Here is a 22368-nt window from a genome sequence, read left to right as displayed (position 1 = left end):
CTCCCTTATGAGGTGACTTTATGCGAGCTCCTCAATCTCCGGGTCCCCAAAAGATTCAGATCCTCGCCATCCTCGGCCTCCTCTTCTTCCCTCCCAGCTGCGGGATCTGAAAGTCCTGACGCGGGGGCCAGGGCAGCTGCTTCTCCGTCCGGTGGCCTGGGAGGAGATGGAGAATCTGAACCAGGTAATTATCCAACTTCATATAATATCTTAATTATTTTTTTTTAATCAATAAATGTGTATATAGTCAGATACTAAACCTATACAGATCTCACGACATACACTACATATGATGTTTAGATATCTGATTTTAGATTAGTGACACATGAAATAGGAATGATGTGTCTTGCGCTCTACAGAATATGCGTCACAGAGCGAAAATGGAATTGCTAAATACACGTTAACATGGCTTTGCTGTAAGTGGCATTGCTTTATACATGTTGGTCAAATGACGGATGCGTAATTCCGCTTTGAATCATTGCGCAATGATCGCGAAAATGGAATTGCGCATACACGTTAACATGGCTTTGCTGTAAGTGGCATTGCTTTATACATGTTGGTCAAATGACGGATGCGTAATTCCGCTTTGAATCATTGCGCAATGATCGCGAAAATGGAATTGTGCATACACGTTAACATGGCTTTGCTGTAAGTGGCATTGCTTTATACATGTTGGTCAAATGACGGATGCGTAATTCCGCTTTGAATCATTGCGCAATGATCGCGAAAATGGAATTGCGCATACACGTTAACATGGCTTTGCTGTAAGTGGCATTGCTTTATACATGTTGTTCAAAATGAAATGTGAATTATTATATATGTGAAGAATACAGTATTCTTATTTTCAATATTATACATAATAAAAAAAGAAGAATCCAAATAAATTATAACATATGCACATCAATTGATGAGAATGAAATAACACCAAAAAATAATTAAAGCTACAGTAAACAACACAACTGATTGAAAATAAGAGTACAGGATATATTTATCATGAATTGAATTGAGGAAACAATTAACTCATGGGACTACCAAAGGATTAATAGTTTTAAATTGATTTGCTAATAATGTAAAGATTTTAAACATGGCATGATTTGTATTAATGATATGCAATCCTCATTTTATATATTACAGATATGGATGTTGCTGCTGGATCCTTAAGGCAGGGCTTGTCACAGTATGGTATGTCTCATTTTAATTGACATTTGTCTTAGAAACATGGACAGAACATTACATACTAAATCCACATTGTTCAATATTTATATGTAATGTCCCTTTAATAGATGAAATTTAAATAATTCTTCGGATATCCTTAAATAACATATTAGATTTGAATTGCATGCTCAATCCCATTCATTACATCAACATATGGAGTAGAGAATTCATTAACACCAACATTGTCAAATCAATATAATTTTATATTAAAGGGATACTGATCTACAATTATTAATGTTGTCATTCAGATAGAGTATGCAATATTAATAAACATTTAAATATAATACTATCATCATATGTGAAATATTCTATTGCTAAATGTATTTTAAAATCAAGAATGTACGTTTATCTGCATCTCAATTTTGGTTGAACAACCTGGGTTTTTATTGATGATTGGTGGATACCTTCAACAAACAATATTTATTGAATACAATATTGCTTATCTGCCTTTAAGATTAAAATGTAGCAACATTCAAATTATAATAGGAGTCAATGTTAAATCATTTTGAACAGTTTGAACAGAGAAATCAATGATTTAAATTAATCATGTCAGTGTCCCTTTAATAAACAATAGATTCATTCATCTTTACATTCTTTGGATTAAACAATATTGATATATAATTCACATATTCACTGTTGGAGTTACTTTATAGATATCAGCATACTCTAACAGCACCATGATTACATATTTGTACTAATCAATTTGGTTTTGTATTGTGATAAATATGTGTTGTGTCCTAAACAAGATTACTGTACATTGCACAAATGGCTCGATGTGCCACATGTGTTTGTTTAGATTTGTCAACAGCTGCTCTTCAAAATGTGGTTTGTGTGTATTCTTTTAAGAACATTGATCAATGGGTATATTTAGATATACAATAGCATCGTATGAGATGAGTTTGATGTCTAATATAGTCTGAAATTAAACATATGTTCAATACATCATTTTTAACAGAATCCCCTTGATTCAATCAAGCATTTTCTGGTTTAATGACTGCTCTATTCTTCACATTTTCAAGTTGATTAATCTTAAAATTCGATACAGATGTGATTTAGTGATATCCCAAATGTGTTTCCTAATATATATCTATATCATTCATAGAGAGAGTTGGTGTGGTGAGCCCACAGGAATCCAGCAGTGACATAGAGCCGCCTTTGCGGTCTCCTGGTAAGTCCATTGACTCATTTATATGTCATTGAAGGTGTATTGGTAATCAATATTATGAGCATGATTCTGATGAAGCATAACATTTGAAAAAAACATATAATTTTCTCTTCTGATTATATATTAATTTTCTTTTAATATTGAAAGATTAATAATTAAAACTTTATTAGTCTACACATTTGTTATTCAGAAGATGTATAGCATATGTTTGTTTCCATGTTCATTTTTGACAACAGTCATCAAGTGATACACACATGAGAAATCTTAAATGTTCTATGTACTATGCTTTTATGATTTTTAAATTAATACAAACAATACATCGAAAATATGAATCATTGAGAATAACAAATCTAATGTAATTTGTATGCTCCATCAAAATAATGTAAATCATAACTTTGGGTGTGTATATCTTTAATGCAACATTGATGTGTGTTTGAACAACAGTAACATATGTTATAATATCTGTTCTTAACGTGTACACAACATGTTATGTTTTACAGAGATTGATTTAACATATGTGATGGAGGAGGAAGAGGCTGCCTTGGAGTCTAATGGTATGTGAAATATATCTATCATGTTTCCAACATGTTGCTTTATTTGAAATCATTTCATTGAAGACATTCAAAGTCTACAGCTTTTGCACTTTAAAAAGGAATATTATTTGTCTGTTCAAATACACTACTGCCCCCTTTCTATATCAGGCAGCATGAAATTTTTTTTTTTTAAAAAAATGTATAATTCATGCCATCATTATGTCACATGCATATTCCAGGCCAAAACACAATAATAATGTTATAATTGTACAGACAGTAATTGATATTCATCTGAGTGCATATATGCATACCATATCCTCATTTCATAATTGTTTACAAATTCAAACACACTTCTAAGTATATTGAAAACATAATCAATTTGAAATGCGTTGATTTGATTTCATGATGTATGAGATGTTAATATATATTTATTAAATTTTCAGATGGATCCACCACTTCTGGTCATCTGTTTTCCACCCCTGCCCAGTCCCCTGACCAGTCACAGACCCCTGCCCATGCCCAGACCCCTGCCCATGCCCAGACCCCTGCCCATGCCCAGACCCATGCCCAGACCCAGACCCCTGCCCATGCCCAGACCACTGCCCATGCCCAGACTCCTGCCCATGCCCAGACCCCTGCCGGCCCTTCCCATTTATCATTTCCTGCCCCTCCCAAAAAACGCCCCTACAACCCCCTTCGCCGCTCTCCCCGTATTATGGCCCGTACAGCTGCCCAGACCCCAACTCCCCACTCCCCAGCTGTACGGCCTACCCCGGAGCATCAGCTCATCCCTCCCCAAGCCAATCCCATCCCTCCCCAAGCCAATCCCATCCCTCCCCCCTGTCTCAACCTTCATTGTCCTGGGTGTCGGATTGTCCTTCCCAGGCACAGCTGTAAGTATCATTCAAAATTAACATTATAAGATACTTAAAGGTACACTGAAGGAAAATATTTTCTATTGTGATTCAAATAGAGCATGCAATGTTAATCAAATTTATAATTTACTACTCTTATGAATTATTCTTCATTCTCTTGATATCTTTATTGAAACAAAGAAATGCCTATAATTATTTTAAAAAATAAAATAATTGTGGACATCATTTCTTTATTGTTGGATGAATGTATCCATCAACCAGCAGGGACAAACAAAGTTGATAAACAAATATGGCCTGCCCTAAAAACCGACATTCTTGCATTCAAAATCTAGCTATAGAATTCAAACATTTAAAGAATATGTGTAATTTTTAAATATTTGTAATGTCATGCTCTATCTGAATCAGTCAATTAAATATTTAGGTTCAGTGTCCCTTTAATTGGATATCACTACATATACCAATCACCACTACTTGGATCCAACAATTAATGTACAAATGTTTATACATTATCTCTTGTCTAACCCAGTGGGAATGTAATTTCTTCAGGTTGCTATGCTTACACAGCTTGTCCTCAATGCCAAAATGTTTAAGGATAGGTGTGCCTACCACAGTATAATTAAAATATTTAAATTGCTAATGTAAGTACAATGTAAATCCTTTAACAAGATTTTATACACTCAAGCTGTATAAGTGGATCATCTAAAACCAATTAAAGGGGACAACATGTTTGAGTAAACTGTCCCTTTAATGATTTCGGTCTGTCTGAATAACATAATTCATGTGTAAAGAATAAATTTAAACTAATTGATGTAAAGAATGATTTGTCTTTATGATGACAATGTATCTTTTCTATTTTTTTCGTCTGTTGTGTAATTATCATTAATATTTAATTTATTCTTTATTTTAGGCTGTGACTCAGCATGGCTCATGCTAGAAGGTATAGCAAGAGTAGAGCAGGCCGTGTTGAGGAACGCAGCTGTCCTGAGAGGGATGAACGACACCATGCAGGCCCAGCTCCGGGTTCAGGACTTGACTCTGCTTGAAATTATGCGATTAAGTTCAAGGCCTGAATCTGGAGCTGGACATGCACAGGACAATGAAGAGGATGACCAGTAAGTGGAGGATCTGGAGATGCTCCAAGGTGGCAGATAAGAATCCTCCGTCCACATGTTGATGTTTTTTTTTATTGTTGCCATTTGGCCTTTTTAAAAGCTTATTGTTGTGCCTGTTGCACTCTTTTACCTTGTCATATGTCTCCAATGGGGCTATGGTGGCCCTTGGCAACTCTCATCATGGACTGTGATGCACTCTTTTACCTTGTCATATGTCTCCAATGGGGCTATGGTGGCCCTTGGCAACTCTCTTCATGGACTGTGATGCACTGTGTTACCTTGTCATATGTCTCCAATGGGGCTATGGTGGCCCTTGGCAACTCTCTTCATGGACTGTGATGCACTCTTTTACCTTGTCATATGTCTCCAATGGGGCTATGGTGGCCCTTGGCAACTCTCTTCATGGACTGTGATGCACTCTTTTACCTTGTCATATGTCTCCAATGGGGCTATGGTGGCCCTTGGCAACTCTCTTCATGGACTGTGATGCACTGTGTTACCTTGTCATATGTCTCCAATGGGGCTATGGTGGCCCTTGGCAACTCTCTTCATCGACTGTGATTTACTCTTTTACCTTGTCATATGTCTCCAATGGGGCTATGGTGGCCCTTGGCAACTCTCTTCATGGACTGTGATGCACTCTTTTACCTTGTCATATGTCTCCAATGGGGCTATGGTGGCCCTTGGCAACTCTCTTCATGGACTGTGATGCACTCTTTTACCTTGTCATATGTCTCCAATGGGGCTATGGTGGCCCTTGGCAACTCTCTTCATGGACTGTGATGCACTGTGTTACCTTGTCATATGTCTCCAATGGGGCTATGGTGGCCCTTGGCAACTCTCTTCATGGACTGTGATGCACTCTTTTACCTTGTCATATGTCTCCAATGGGGCTATGGTGGCCCTTGGCAACTCTCTTCATGGACTGTGATGCACTGTGTTACCTTGTCATATGTCTCCAATGGGTCTATGGTGGCCCTTGGCAACTCTCTTCATGGACTGTGATGCACTGTGTTACCTTGTCATATGTCTCCAATGGGGCTATGGTGGCCCTTGGCAACTCTCTTCATGGACTGTGATGCACTCTTTTACCTTGTCATATGTCTCCAATGGGGCTATGGTGGCCCTTGGCAACTCTCTTCATGGACTGTGATGCACTGTGTTACCTTGTCATATGTCTCCAATGGGGCTATGGTGGCCCTTGGCAACTCTCTTCATGGACTGTGATTTACTCTTTTACCTTGTCATATGTCTCCAATGGGGCTATGGTGGCCCTTGGCAACTCTCTTCATGGACTGTGATGCACTCTTTTACCTTGTCATATGTCTCCAATGGGGCTATGGTGGCCCTTGGCAACTCTCATCATGGACTGTGATGCACTCTTTTACCTTGTCATATGTCTCCAATGGGGCTATGGTGGCCCTTGGCAACTCTCTTCATGGACTGTGATGCACTGTGTTACCTTGTCATATGTCTCCAATGGGGCTATGGTGGCCCTTGGCAACTCTCTTCATGGACTGTGATGCACTCTTTTACCTTGTCATATGTCTCCAATGGGGCTATGGTGGCCCTTGGCAACTCTCTTCATGGACTGTGATGCACTCTTTTACCTTGTCATATGTCTCCAATGGGGCTATGGTGGCCCTTGGCAACTCTCTTCATGGACTGTGATGCACTGTGCTACCTTGTCATATGTCTCCAATGGGGCTATGGTGGCCCTTGGCAACTCTCTTCATGGACTGTGATGCACTCTTTTATCTTGTCATATGTCTCCAATGGGGCTATGGTGACCCTTGGCAACTCTCTTCATGGACTGTGATGCACTGTGTTACCTTGTCATATGTCTCCAATGGGGCTATGGTGGCCCTTGGTAACTCTCTTCATGGACTGTGATGCACTCTGTTACCTTGTCATATGGCTCAAATATTGCTTATTTTTACAAGATTATTTCTAAACGTTGTTGATGTTTTCTTACATACTAATAAAAGACATGTAATTGCACGATTCTTTGTCCTCATTCTTCATGTTATTTTTTTAAAGCTCTAGTTTATCTTGTTGATCCTTAAAGGGACCTACAAAAAATATTTTTTTATTAAAAATCATATATGTAAGACAATTGTAAATGACTTTAAGATTAACATCTCCAATGTAATCTTATTATTTGTCTTTATATATTTTTCTCTTAGCTTTATCATTGCATGATTATGATTAGCATAGTAATTTTTTTTATATATGTATATATAGATTGTTATTTGTGTATATATGTATATTTCAATTTTCACATCCATGTGTGTATTTAGAAACTCTGCATGAATTGATGCACCTTTAACAAATGATCTGAGGATTGATACAATGATATAATCCCTGTAAAGTGTTCATTTTATTGAAATAGTATTGTCTATGTGTATCCTCTTTTTAAAAACAAAATAATGTCCCTTTAAGGGATGGTGAGCACAATTGTTAATGAATGTATTTCCATTTCTAAAGCGTTTTTGTCCTTTTTACATGAACAAGGACATATAATCTTATTAATAAACAATCTTATTGTAATGTTGACAGCACATGTATTTCATTTTCTATTCTATCTTATTGTAAAAGTGTAACCAAATAAATCTCTGTGTGTAATGCAAATATTTTAGATGATGAATATTTTTTAAAAAATATGTTAACAAAATAATTCTATTCCCATATATGGCTATAGGTAGGCTGACCATATTTAAACTTGAATAAATGACACGTTTAATCAATCCATGTATCATTATTGTTATTCCAAAACAATCAAAACATATCTTAAAACATCAATGGCATATGTATTTCTCATGTGTATCTTTTAAATGTTAAAGATATACACCATAGCTATAGTTCAAGGGACAGTCAAGTCCGAAAAGATGATTCATGATTTGGTGACATTCCTAGATAGCAATCTAGACACATACTAGTTCCTAAACTATAAATACGTTTTTTAGTGATATGCCAAGCTGTCAACTGAGTCCTTGTATTGGCTGCGGTTTTTCAGCTATCTTGGATGCGCCATGTTGCTTAAAACGTCACCTGCCAGGCTGTCCAATGATTCCTTTTATTGACTGATGTTCTTACGTGATCAAGAATGTGCCTTTTATTGGATGGCGTTTTGACGCGATCAAGGATGCGCTTTTTTTTTGGGCGTTCTTACGTGATCAAGTATGTGCCTTTTATTGGATGGCGTTCTTACGTGATCAAGGAAGCGCCATGTTAAGACGTCACATGCAAAGGTAAAAAAAGTATGATTGGATTACGTAGTCCCGCAATATTTGTTTGTGCACGTTAAACACGTTTGTGACTGCAGCCAATTTTAAAAACCTTGCGAATATGTATTATTTGCATCATGTTACATTGTTGACCCGTAGCTGATAAAGACCACCACATTCTCTTTTGCTGGATGTCTGGCTGAATAAACGAACGAAAGCAAAATGTTTTCATGCATATGATATTTCGAGGCAAGTGCAAATCTCTATAGTCCATGTTGTTTAATATGTTTGTCAACAATATGTTCCTTTTTCATAAAAATGACTGTTGTTTTTAATGTTAAAGATATCTAATTAATAAATATGCGCTATTGTGTTAGAATAAAGTAATCAATATGCATTTAGCTTTATCATATGCTAAATATATGATGCCGACTTCTTCTAAATGTAATTTCGTTGTATATTTTATTAAAGGTTCATTAGACACTCACATTATAAATCAAAACTTTTTATTTTGTCTCTAGTTAGATAGTCCATTGTTTAACAAATACACGTTTCATTTTGCTTCTGTTCAAAGAAAATGTAATTAATTTTCAGACTCCTCGCCCAGCCTCTGAGTTTCATGTGAGTACCATCTCCAGCTTTCTCCTGTTTGTGTAAAGGGTCTTTTCATATGTTAATGATGGGGTATTGTCTTGTTTTACGGTTGTAATGGGGGTTCATCTATATTTTCAATAGAGCTAACCCGATTTTCTTTGAAAGTGTTTGAAGCTTTGTAATATTGATATCAGTATATGTTAATCTTGTTGTTTGTAGTAGTGTCTATTACATACAGTTCTGTTAAAAATATAGTATACTGTCCCTTTAATGCAAATGTTGATTTTTGTATCATGTATGAGTTCCACATTGTTTAATCTTCAAATATATTATTGTTAGCATATTTTCACCCCCCACTCCTAAAAGGACTTTAAACCATATTCATTGTTCAAACAAATGTCTTTCTAAAAAAAAATTAACACAATAATGTCTCTTTAAGAAAATATACTTTATTTAACACGTCAATATAAATCTGATTTCAATATTTAATTTTTGACAAAGTACATGTAGATATACCAACAAGCTTCAAATATGTGTTAGCATATGTAATTTTGTTAAAGGGACAGTTTAGAAAACAAATAATGTTTTGCATTATTATAAAAGTCAATTTTGTAATATCAATGATATCAAAGGTTTCTCACCAATTAATCATTTGTCTTTGTTTATTTAAATTTGCTAGCTAAACCTATGAGGTTCGTGTGCTCATTTCTTCGAGCTTGAAGAGTGCATGTAATCATTATACAATTTGACCACTAGAGGGCATTTGGATAGCATTTGTATATGTAAAACCTTGTGCTCATACAGCATATTATTTACCATGTATTGATCATTGATATCTAAAAGGTTGTTATGTCAGAACAACAAATAAGTAGTCATTTTTCCTAGTCATAGATACAAGGTTAAGCACATAAGTCACACGTATTTCTCCATGTTTTGTTGTTTCCAACTTGATAATGCGTAATACAGTGTTTTCTTTGTAATCAATAATTTTCTGACTGTCCCTTTAAGCTGTGTTATTGGCATTCAAACAGTAATATGCCATCATGGATAATTGTAATGGTAATTTTGTTTGCGATTCGGGAAACAATTTGGACATCACATCACAGAAACCAATCGATATCATGAACAAGGATAGGTATGTGATGATGTGGTTTTCACACACTTATAACCCACACTCTGCAAACAATCTTCCTCCATGGACCCGGTCCCATAGAAGTAGATTATATACAGAGTGTGGTCCACAAGTGTATGAAAACCACATCATCACATACCTATCCATTACACATTAAATAAAAAAAACATTAAAGATGAAAATAAATACTTACTTCCTCTTCCTTCCCCTCTTCCCACGGGGCTGAGGCTCTGGGAGGGGCAACTGCCGACTCCGAAGAGTTCTCCTTGGAGATGTTGTGGGAAGAGTGGAAGGAAGAGTACTGGGACGACCAAGGTGAGGAGGAGAAGATGGCTGAGGAGGAGAAGATGGCTGAGGAGGAGAAGATGGCTGAGGAGGAGAAGATGGCTGAGGAGGAGAAGCTGGCTGAAGAGGAGGAGATGGCTGAAGAGGATGAGATGGCTGAAGAGGAGTAGATGGCCCGGCAGGAGTAGATGGGCCGGCAGGAGGAGATGGCCCAGCAGCAGGAGGCCCAGCAGAAAGAGGCCCAGCAGCAGGAGGCCCAGCAGCAGGAGGCGGACCAGGAGGTAGACCAGCATGCGCCTCCCGGAAAAAATTGAACATCTCTTTGTGCAGATTAAAGATTCTGTTTTGGCCTTGTTCGATTCTATTGAGTATGTTTATTATTTGGTTTTGTCCTTCAATTATTTGATTTTGTCCATCAAGAATTCGAGTGCGGCCTTCGATATTTTGTATCCGGGAGTTACGCATCTGGTCTATGTAGTCCAGTAGAACCCGCACCTCCGCTATTTCCTCTTGTTGTGCTTGGCGGGGTACCCGTGCACGGCGGGGTGCCCGTGCATGGCGGGGTGCGGGTCCTTGAGGGTCCTCTGGTTCCGCGTGCTCCTCCTCTGCTTCCGGGGCCTCTTCATCAGCTTCCGTGCGCTCTTTGTCACGGGGGGCCTCTTCCCTCCGAAGTGGAAATTCCTCCCCACCACTCTCATCCCGGGGAGATAGATGAGGCTGTGTTTCTTGTGCTGCCTCCTCCCCAGACTCTGTATATTAAAAAAAAAAAAAAGAAAAATGTATATATTAGCATATTTGCAAATCAAGCTTTAAATGACTTAGCTTACGATACAATTACAAATGCAGAATCATTAATCCACTTTGAAATCTAACAAACAATCAATACGATTTCCGCTTTTTTAAAACCGTGTTTGTGATATCTCTGGTCAATCTGAATGTTTTCGCGTTTGTTTTCAGTCTGTTTAAATGCACACCTAACCTATAGCCTAGATAGTGATGTAACCGCAAAGTAATTGAATGCGTGTAAACAACGTTATAGCATTAATCTGATCCTTAAAGGGACATGAAACCCAATGTTTTATCTTTCATGATTTAGAAGCATACATTTATTATCAACTTTCTAATGTACTTTTCTTATCTAATTAGCTTCATTCTCTGGATATTCTTTGCTGAAAAGCATATCTAAATATGCTTATAAGATGCTGATTGTTAGCTGAATATAGCTGCCTCCTGTGATTGTTTCACCATGTGCATGGCTATTTCTTAATTAAAATATATATCAAGAATGATTCAAATTAGGTAATATAAGTACATTTGAATGTTTTGTCAAATTGTATTCGCTACCTCAATCATGAAAGTAAAGGTTTGCGTATAGTGTCCCTTGAAATACATTCGTATGTGAAATTATTGTTCAATGAGCTTACCGTCAGATGAGAGTGGCAGGTTCCCGGTATCAATTCCTCCGATACCGACTATTTCCACCTCGGAGATGCTGGGCCGCAACATTTCCTCCCATCGGCAGTACTCTATTTCCAGGGCAGGTCCGCCACCGGTTCCTGCGGCATGTCGGGCCTCCAGGCTTAACTTTTTCTTGAGATCCATCTTACAGTCCCGGTAGCGATGTTTTATCGAATCAAGATCTCTGTTCCGGCCACCCACTGCATTGACTGCATTTCTTATCTCATTCCAGAGCCTCCTCTTGTCAGTCGGGGTAGTCTTCTGGTGCTGCAGCCTCCTATACCTGGCCATATAGGCCTCTATGAGGGCCTCCTTCTCCTCCATCGAAAACCTCGCCTCCCTAGTCGCCTTGGCCTTCCCCTGTGACGATGCCCTCTGTTTCCCGGACTGTGAAGCCCTACTCTGTCCGCCACTGGGCCCAGCCACTTGTTCATCTTGAACCAAGTGGCTGGGTCCACCCACCGCTTCCACCCCCGCTTCCTGCCCCCCTTCCTGCCCTGTTCCTCTCTCCCTCCCTCTCCTCCCCCCTCTACCTCTCCCCTGCCTGGCCTCCATCTGTTCCCTAAACTAAACCCCAAATAATAATAAAAAAAGTGAGTGTGATGAAATGAAAGGGGGTCAAAATAAAGAACTAAAAAGACAAAAAAAGTGCTGAAAGTGTGAGAGGGATGTCAAAAAACAAAGAGGGTAAGGAGTATTTAAATAAACCAAAAGAAGAAGAAGACTTAAAGGAGGATATGTAAACTAAATGTAACTAGGGGATGGGTATGGGATGGGTATGGGGTATGGGATGGGTATGGGGTATGAAAATAAGAGTTAAATGGGATGAAAGGAATGGACTACAGGAATGGGGTATGGAGTGTATGTAGTGTTATGATAAGTGTATGATATGTATGTATGTATTGAATGTGTTTGCGTGTAAATGTGTTACGTGTACAGAAAAATCACTCGCTCGCTAACTCACACTACTACTAATTCTCACTAACACACTACTACTAATTCTCACTAACAAACACTCCCACTAACTCTCACTAACTACCAGTAACTTACGCTCCCACTAACAACTCTCACTAACAACTCCCACTCCCACTAACTCACTCACGCTCCCACTAACAGACTCTCTCCCACTCCCACTAACTCCCACTAACTCACTCACGATAACACTAACAACTGACTCTCTCACGCTAACACTAACTCACTCACAATAATGCACCAACTCTCCAATCTCCAAAGACCCACCAGCAACACAGTCAAAGAAGCCCTGCTTGTGTGGTAATTATATACCCTGTGTAAATGTTTAATGATGTACCAATTTCCGTTGTAAATTGTGTTCAGGTGTGCTTTATTAGCAATTAATATTAGTGCAATGTGTATTAGTTGTGTGAATTTGCTCATGCTCATTTTGAGTTAGTATTTGTGGAATGTGTAGAATGCGATGATGTCATAGTGGTCGTTTTCTCTAACATTGTCCAAAAGTATTATTTTTAAATGTGAATTTGCAATGGTGTGTTATTAGTGAAGTGTTGTATATGTATGTTTGTCCTAATATATAGTGATATTGAATGCGATTATTTTTCTCGTGTATGTATATATTTTTTTTTCCTTGTTGTTATTTTGCGATTTTCCGCATCTTAAAGTATATGCGTATTCCCCGTATTAAATTTTATTTCAAATCCCCCCGTTTGTGAATGTGTAATGCTTGTGTGCTTTGTTGATTGATTGTTGTTGTGACATTTGCGGCGTGTTATTGTTGTGCATGATGTGGTATGCGTCATATGACCGAGCTGTGCGTATTCTCGCGAGATCGAGTGTTAGTTGAAAAAAGCTATTTTTTTGCTTTCCCATTGATCTCTATGGGAGACTGTCTTACGCGGGCAGTATTACGCGTGTGACATACACGCGTTAGGAGCATCGTTAGATGGTCTGTTTTGAACTCTAAATACCGGAGTCAATCAATGCCGTGCGTTAGACATAAAACACGCGTGGCGTTAGCAACCCATCTACCGCCGAACTCCAAATCTAGCCGTAAGTTTGTTAAAAAATCACAATTGCGAATCCCGCATTACAGAGGTGAATTATTCTAGTACAAGAACATAAATATACATAAAGATATTTACACACCTAAATATAACTCTTATGAACATATAAAGGTTGTATATATGCAATATTGATATATAAGAGAACGAATTTATATTTAAAAATGGATAAAATTCCTGAAACGATATAAAAAAGGACAAGCATCAGTTCATTAGCATTAAGGAACAATTCATGTTGATACATAATGATCTATAATCTGCCTTTTTATGGTAACAGAACTTCCTGCAGCTGCAACATAGATCTACATTATGCAGTACGATGGGCTTTGTACCACATTACATAGATCTCCATCATTTTGAGTGAAGGGGTTAAACATGGTGAAATATTTAGGTACTAGTTTCAAGCTATATTTAAGCAGTTTTTACCTTACTTTTTCAGGGCATAGACAATTTTGCCATGTCTATTAGCTGCATTTTCATATGCTATAAGTTCAATGTCCAATTAAATGTTTAAAGCAAATTAAATATGCTGTTTTTTGTTCTCTGAAGCCAACCTTCCATAATTAAAAATGTAATTACTTAAATATTGGCCTTTGTGTAGAGAGAGATAAGATAAGCATGTCTGATGTTCCTGGAGGCTCAGCACACTTGAATGGCACACACTTGAGGACAATGGGTTGTGGTTTCAATAAGCCAAACCAGCTATTTCAAATATAACATTAAACTTTAAGAAGAAAAACTCTCATAATGTAATATTCTGCATCGGGTATAACAAGACATTTTACAGTTGAGTGTCTCTCGTACTAGGGGTAAATTATTTTCTAATAATATCTGTGTATTCTTATTCAAATACCCATTTTGCCAATATTACTACTTTTCTTGAGGTCGTTAGAGGAAAAAGGTATGTAAAAAGTGTATTACACATAGTTAAAATCAACCACAACAATAGTCTTCTGTTCCTGGGCTGGGCTTGGCCAATGGACTGGTGGGTTTGCACATATCCCACTCATGATTGGCTCATTGGGTGTGTTCAGTTTGGGAGGGGGAATTGCATTGATGCTTGGAAGCAGACAACTCCATTTGCAAGTGTTGTGATATAACTCCAATACACACAGAAAGACAACCATTGAATCTGTTGCTGCTGGCAACCGAGCAGGGGATTGGTTCAATCTGTCATGCCTCTGTCAGATCTGCATCTTGTCCATCCTTGGTCTGTTGCCAAGTGTGGCCAGTCACTCATCTTGAGGTCCCTCTCCTGTCACCCTCTCCTACCTCTTTTTTCATCTGCTACCTCTCTGCCTACACTGCTATTAATCCAGTCCCCAAGGCTTGGGACTTATTTTAAAAATAACAATAAATAATAAAGAGTCCAAAAGCCAAATGGCAAGCCAGAAGTCAAAGCCAGAGGCCTGTAGTCAGATGAGCCGGGTCAGGAGCCAAAAGCAAGTAGTCAGATTAGCCAGGGTTAGGAACACAAAGATCAGCAGAGTCAGGACAAGCTAGGGATCAGGAACTAGAAGGAGACAACTAACAAGCCAGGTATGCACAGAATCAGGAACACAGGAACTCACAGACAAGCCCAGGTAATACACAGGAACTGGAACACAGGAACTCACAGAGAAGTCAGAGACAATGCAAGGGCAAATGCAGACTGAACTGAAGCACTTTAAATAGTAAGTGATTACATCATAATTCTGGGGTTGCAAACTGTCTCTCACTGATGATGTTCTCCAGTTTGGCCATAAGAGGGAGCTGGGTGTAGTGAGCAGCGTTACACACTCTACAGTAGGCGAGGAGAGAGACAGGTAAGTCAAAATGGCAGCCAAAATAAAAGCAGCAAATAACAAACGAAATCAGGGTGAAACCCTGACAAGGGGTCCACTGTACAACAATATACAGACAGGGAATGTGAGCACCACTATCTATGTTGTGAAAATTAGATACTGCAAGATAGGCAAAACTCCCAGTAAACCTACAGCTGCATTAATTTACACAGGATCTATACTTTGAATTTTGCTCTCACCCTACGGAGTCACCCTATTGGAGGGGTCTTTCCCCTATAAAAACTCTGCAGCTCACTCTAATAAAATTATTTGGACATTGCTGTGAGTTTCTCAGCTCCTGTTGTTTATACCTGTTTATTATCCGGATTTCTGACCTCTACCAGTTTTCTCTGGACTTTGCCCATTGCTTGCTCCTGTTGTATTGAAGCCTAGTTTGGACTATCTTCCTGTGTATGACCCCTTGCCTGTTAACTGGACCCCTGCTCCCTTTGTAGCTAAGCTGCTTTTCTCTGTTACTTCTGCATAGTGGGACCAACACCCAACACTATAGGTTGCAATCATCTCAGCCTGACAGCAAGGAGTTAAAAGGACAGTCTAGTCAACATTAAACTTTCATGATTCAGATAGAGCATGTAATTTTAAACAACTTTCCAATTCACTTTTATAATCAAATTTGCTTTGTTCTCTTGGTATTCTTTGATGAAAACAAAAGCTAGGTAGGCTCATATGATAATTTCTAAGCCCTTGTGGGCCGCCTCTTATTTCAGTGCATTTTGACAGTTTTGTACAGCTAGACAGCGCAAGTTCATGTGTGTTATATAGATAACACTTTGCTCCCCCCAGTGGAGAACCTAGGACGTAGCACTAATTGGCTAAAATGCAAGTCTTTAAAAAAGAACTGAAATAACGGGGCAGTCTGCAGAGGCTTAGATACAAGGTAATCACAGAATTAAAAAGTGTATAAATATAACAGTGTTGGTTATGCAAACAGAAGAATTGGTAATCAAGGGATCTTTTTAAACAATACAAATTCTGGAGTAGACTGTCCCTTTATACACATAGGGCCAGAGTTGCAATGGTAAAGTGCTATAGCCCATTAAAGGATTACTTTCTGTTATAATTTTTAAGCTAAACAACTAACATATTAAAGTTAATAAACATTTATTAAAACCTACTGACCTATATTTTTCTCCAAAACGAAGTTTCATAACGCTCTAAAAGTTATATCTTTTATTAGTCGATGATGTCACGTTATCCTGCCCACTATTTTCAGCACTGCATGTTCAAAATACTTAAACCAATAACTCTGTGTTTAAAGCGCCATTTGAAACCTAGGTATTGTAAACGGATGGGTACAGAGCAAAGGATACCCACGGAGTGGGTTTGGAAACAATTAAATTTGCAGACAAGATTTCTGATATACGGTAGAGATATGTAATGAAATGCTATTGATAAAAAGCGTATTTGGGGTTGTTAGTTAGTAACAGGCATAGAAAATATTTACTTACAGTGGCCCTTTAAAGCATTTTACTAGTGCCTTCCCTAAACATTAAAGCAAATCTCTTTTGTTTTTAATTTCATGTTTCTAAACATGACCTGATGCATTTCTCTAGAACTCAAGTAAATAATTCTACATACTTTCAATAATTGCTTTACTGTTAGGGCAAATTATTTGTAACTGTTAGGTAGACTGGAACTTTTTTTATTACAAAGGCATCACAGTTATCTGGACTGGATGCTTTCAATAAAAAGTTTTGTTATCAAGGTAATGAGTCAGACCTATAACCCCATCTAAGATGCAGAATGATTTGTTTTGGCACATACATTTGGCTGATGTTGCTTATTTTTTACTGACATGTCAACCCCACAACTGGGTGTGAATCAAACCATCTGTGGATCATTGACTATCCATACTTTCAACAAGCATTAAAGAGACATTATACAAAAATAAATCATCAACCTTTTTTTTTCTTGGAAGTTAAAATTGTTATACTTTTAAATTGAATCTGATACAACAGTAATCGATGTGTACTTCCTCCTAATTCCTTATTGTACCTATCAGCAAAGAGTGTACTAGACAGTGCCTTCATCAAATAAGCACTAGTAGACAGCTACTATTAGCCAATGTGCATCAAAAGGAAGCTGATTTTGCTCCACATTCTTTAAAGAGGAAGTATGAAACCCCCAAACTTCATTTAAAGGGACATAATATTCCATATGCTAAATCACTTGAAACTGATCAGGGTAACTGTAAAAAGCTGTCAGGAAAATATCACCTGAGCATCTCTATGTAAAAAAGGTAGATATTTTACCTCACAATTTCCTCAGCTCAGCAAGTAAGTTCTGTGTAAAAAGTTATACTCAGCTGCTGCCCAGCTGCAGGTAAAAAATTTTTTGAGAAATGAACAGCAGCATCAGCATCAACAGTGCTGAGGTCATGACCACTTTACTGCGATCTCATGAGATTTGACTTAACTCTCATGAGATTTCATTGTACGAAAGCTCGCTCCTTCCGCTGTCCCGGGACAGACATACTGATTTGCTGCTTAGAAAATCCTTACAATGGGATGTGGCTACTGAGAAACTTTTGAGGTAAAATATCTTTCTTTTTTACAAAGAGATATCCAGGTTATATTTTCTAGTCAGCTTTTCTCCAACATTGGTGTGTCCGGTTCCACGGCGTCATCCTTACTTGTGGGAATATCTCTTCCTCAACAGGAAATGGCAAAGAGTCCCAGCAAAGCTGGCCATATAGTCCCTCCTAGGCTCCGCCCACCCCAGTCATTCTCTTTGCCGTTGCACAGGCAACATCTCCACGGAGATGGTTAAGAGTATTTGTGTTTTAAATGTAGTTTTTTTTATTCTACTATCAAGAGTTTGTTATTTTAAAATAGTGCTGGTATGTACTATTTACTCTGAAACAGAAAAAGATGGAAGATTTCTGTTTGTGAGAGGAAGATGATTTTAGCAGACAGTAACTAAAATCGATTGCTGTTTCCACATAGGACTGTTGAGATGAAGTAACTTCAGTTTGGGGGAAACAGTTAGCAGACTTTTCTGCTTAAGGTATGACTAGCCATATTTCTAACAGGACTGTGTAATGCTGGAAGGCTGTCATTTCCCCTCATGGGGACTGGTAAGCCATTTTCTTAGTTTCAAACAGAATAAAGGGCTTAATATGGCTATAAAACTGGTAGACACTCTTATGGGCTAAATCGATTGCTTTATTTGGACATTTTATACATGTTAATGCTGATAATTCACACATAAACTTGGGGAAACGTTTTTTAACGTCAGGCACTATGTTAGACACCTTTTCCAGTCAGGAAGGGCCTTCCCAGTTGTAGGCTGAGCCTCATTTCGCGCCATTACTGCGCAGTTTGTTTTTGAGAGCAAGACATGCAGATGCATGTGTGAGGACCTGAAAATAGTTGGAAAAGTTTCTAGAAGGCGTCATTTGGTATCGTATTCCCCTCTGGCTTGGTTAGGTCACAGCAAGACTGTAGCTGGGACTGTATAGGGGTTAATTTGTAAACGGCTCCGGTTCCGTTATTTTAAAGGGTTAAAGCTCTGAAAATTGGTATGCAATACTTTTAATGCTTTAAGACACTGTGGTGAAATTTTGGTAAATTTTGAACAATTCCTTCATACTTTTTTCACATATTCAGTAATAAAGTGTACTCTGTTTAAAATTAAAGTGACAGTAACGGTTTTGTTTAAAACGTTTTTTGTTCTTTATTGACAAGTTTAAGCCTGTTTAACATGTCTGTGCCCTAAGCTATGTTCTATATGTATGAAAGCCAATGTGTCTCCCCATTCAAAATTGGTGTGATAATTGTGCCATAGCGTCCAAACAAAGTAAGGACAGTACTGCCACAGATAATGAAATTGCCCAAGATGATTCCTCAGATGAGGGGAGTAGACATGATACCACATCATCTCCTACTGTGTCTACACCATTTTGCCCACGCAGGAGGCCCCTAGTACATCTAGCGCGCCAATGCTTATTACCATGCAACAATTGACGGCTGTAATGGATAACTCCATAGCAAATATTTTATCCAAAATGCCTGCATATCAGAGAAAGCGCGATTGCTCTGTTTTAAACACTAGAAGAGCAGGAGGGCGCTGATGATATTGTTCTGTCATACCCTCACACCAATCTGAAGTGGCCATGAGGGAGGTTTTGTCAGATGGGGAAATTTCAGATTCAGGAAAAATTTCTCAACAAGCTGAACCTGATGTTGTGACATTTAAATTTAAATTAGAACATCTCCCGCGCACTGCTTAAGGAGGTGTTATCTATTCTGGATGATTGTGACAACTTGGTCTTCCAGAGAAATTATGCAAGATGGACAAGTTTCTAGAGGTTCCGGTGCACCCCGACGCTTTTCCTATACCCAAGCGGGTGGCGGACATAGTGAATAAGGAGTGTGAGAAGCCCGCATACCTTTTGTTCCCCCCCTTATATTTAAGAAATTATTTCCTATGGTCGACCCCAGAAAGGACTTATGGCAGACAGTCCCTAAGGTCAAGGGGGCAGTTTCTACTCTAAACAAGCGAACTACTATTCCTATCGAGGATAGTTGTGCTTTCCAAAAGATCCTATGGATAAAAAATTAGAAGGTTTGCTTAAAAAGATTTTGTACAGCAAGGTTACCTCCTACAACCCATTTTGTGCATTGTTCCTGTCACAACAGCAGCGTGGTTCTGGTTCGAGGAACTAGAAAAGTCGGCTCAGTAGAGAGACTCCATATAAGGAGGTTATAGACAGAGTTCACGCACTTAAATTGGCTAACTCCCTTTATTTTGGAGCCGCTTTGCAATTAGCTAGATTAGCGGCGAAAAATTCAGGGTTTGCAATTGTGGCGCGCAGAGCGCTTTGGCTCAAGTCTTGGTCAGAGCGGATGTATCATCCAAGACAAAATTGCTTAACATCCCTTTCAAAGGTAAAACTCTCTTTGGGCCAGAATTGAAAGAGATTATCTCAGACATCACTGGGGAAAGGGGCCACGCCCTTCCACAAGATAGGCCTTTCAGGCCAAGAATAAGTCTAATTTTCGTTCCTTTCGCAATTTTCAGGAACGGACCGGCCTCTAATTCTGCATCCTCTAAGCAAGAGGGTAATGCCTCACAGCCCAAACCAGCCTGGAAACCTATGCAAGGCTGGAACAAGGGTAAGCAGGCCAAAAAGCCTGCTGCTGCTAACAAAAACAGCATGAAGGAGTAGCCCCCGATCCGGGACCGGATCTAGTAGGGGGCAGACTCTCTCTCTTTGCTCAGGCTTGGGCAAGAAGATGTTCAGGATTCCCTGGGCACTAGAAATAGTTTCTCAGGGTTATCTTCTGGAATTCAGGGAACTACCCCCCAAGGGGAAGGTTCCACATGTCTCACTTATCCTTAAACCAAAATAAGAGACAGGCGTTCTTACATTGTGTAGAAAACCTGTTAAAGATGGGAGTAATACACCCTGTTCCAAGGACGGAACAAGGAATGGGATTTTACTCAAAACTGTTCGTAGTCCCAAAAAAGAGGGAACCTTCAGACCAATTCTGGATTTAAAGATCCTAAACAAATTTCTCAGGGTACCATCGTTTCAAATGGAAACCATTCGAACGATTCTACCCACTATCCTGGAAGGTCAATTTATGACTACCGTGGATCTAAAGGATGCGTACCTACATATTCCTATCCACAAAGAACATCATCATTCCTAAGGGTTCGCCTTTCTGGACAAACATTACCAGTTTGTGGCCCTCCCATTCGGTTAGCCACTGCTCCAAGGATTTTCACAAAGGTACTCGGGTCCCTTCTAGCGGTTTTAAAGACCGAGGGGCATTGCAGGAGTACCGTACTTGGACGACATTCTAATACAAGCGTCGTCCCTTTCAAAAGCAAAGGCTCATACAGACATCGTTCTGGCCTTTCTCAGATCTCACGGATGAAAGGTGAACATAGAAAATAGTTCTCTGTCTCCGTCAACAAGAGTTCCCTTCTTGGGAACAATAATAGATTCCTTAGAAATGAGGATTTTTCTGACAGATGTCAGAAAGTCAAAACTTCTAAGCGCTTGTCAAGTTCTTCACTCTGTTCCACGTCCTTCCGTAGCTCAGTGCATGGAAGTAGTAGGGTTGATGGTTGCAGCAATGGACATAGTTCCTTTGCGCGAATTCATCTAAGACCATTACAACTGTGCATGCTCAAACAGTGGAATGGGGACTATACAGACTTGTCTCCAGTGATTCAAGTAGATCAGAAGACCAGAGATTCACTCCGTTGGTGGCTGACCCTGGACCATCTATCCCAGGGAATGAGCTTCCGCAGACCAGAGTGGGTCATTGTCACGACCGACGCCAGCCTAGTGGGCTGGGGCGCGGTCTGGGAACCGCTGAAAGCTCAGGGACTATGGTCTCGGGAAGAGTCTCTTCTCCCAATAAACATTCTGGAACTAAGAGCGATATTCAATGCTCTCAGGGCTTGGCCTCAGCTTGCAAAGGCCAGATTCATAAGATTCCAATCAGACAACATGACGACTGTTGCGTATATCAATCATCAGGGGGGAACAAGGAGTTCCCTAGCGATGAAAGAAGTGACCAAAATAATACAATGGGCAGAGGATCACTCCTGCCATCTATCTGCGATCCACATCCCAGGTGTGGAAAACTGGGAAGCGGATTATCTGAGTCGTCAGACATCCGGGGGAGTGGGAACTCCACCCGGAGATCTTTGCCCAGTTGACTCAATTATGGGGCATTCCAGACATGGATCTGATGGCGACTCGTCAGAACTTCAAGGTTCCTTGCTACGGGTCCAGATCCAGGGATCCCAAGGCGACTCTAGTGGATGCACTAGTAGCACCTTGGACCTTCAACCTAGCTTATGTGTTTCCACCGTTTCCTCTCATTCCCAGGCTGGTAGCCAGGATCAAACAGGAGAGGGCCTCGGTGATCTT

Source organism: Bombina bombina, chromosome 7 (genome assembly GCF_027579735.1).
Source record: "Bombina bombina isolate aBomBom1 chromosome 7, aBomBom1.pri, whole genome shotgun sequence".
Taxonomy (NCBI): Eukaryota; Metazoa; Chordata; class Amphibia; order Anura; family Bombinatoridae; genus Bombina; species Bombina bombina.
The sequence above is the reverse complement of the archived record's forward strand: the minus strand, read 5'-3'. Positions refer to the sequence as shown.